This window comes from Frankliniella occidentalis, unplaced genomic scaffold (assembly GCF_000697945.3).
Source record: "Frankliniella occidentalis isolate FOCC.00 unplaced genomic scaffold, Focc_3.1 Scaffold249, whole genome shotgun sequence".
Classification (NCBI taxonomy): Eukaryota; Metazoa; Arthropoda; class Insecta; order Thysanoptera; family Thripidae; genus Frankliniella; species Frankliniella occidentalis.
In genome coordinates, this window is record NW_026267375.1 from 172,555 (window position 1) to 173,105 (window position 551).

Sequence of the window (551 nt, forward strand, 5' to 3'; positions counted from 1 at the left end):
GAGGGTGAACCACCCCCGTAGTTGCAGGAAGTCATTTGCGCTTGAGCTGATCCGTAACCGAAGAACGTAGGCGGGTTGTGGGAGCTTGTCCCAGGAGGTCCAAACTGATGAGTGGCAGCATACTGTACGTTGGAAGCCTGCCCTTGCTGAGGGAAATGATTGTACGAGGGTCCTGGAGCATTGTACGACGGTCCTGAAGCATTGTACGAGGGCCCTGGAGTCGCATGTTGCCAAGGGAAGGGGCCTGGAGAACCAAACAGCGCCGACGAAGGGGTGGGAGCTGCCATGGCGTGCTGAGGCGCAGAGACGACTGGACGCCGTTGCGTCTCGTTGGATGGGTTGGAAGCAGGGTTCTCCACAGCTGGGGTGGACGGAGCATCCGACGAGCCCGACGAGTGCGTTTGGGATCCCTGGTCAGGCATCTTGAAGAAGCAGGAATTTCAGAAATAAGGGTGAACTGTGGACACAACTACTCGCAAGCGCAGTCACGACGGAAGTGAGTGAGGGTGGAGGAGGCAGGAACGTCGGAGTCAGAAGCACAACTGCCGCAC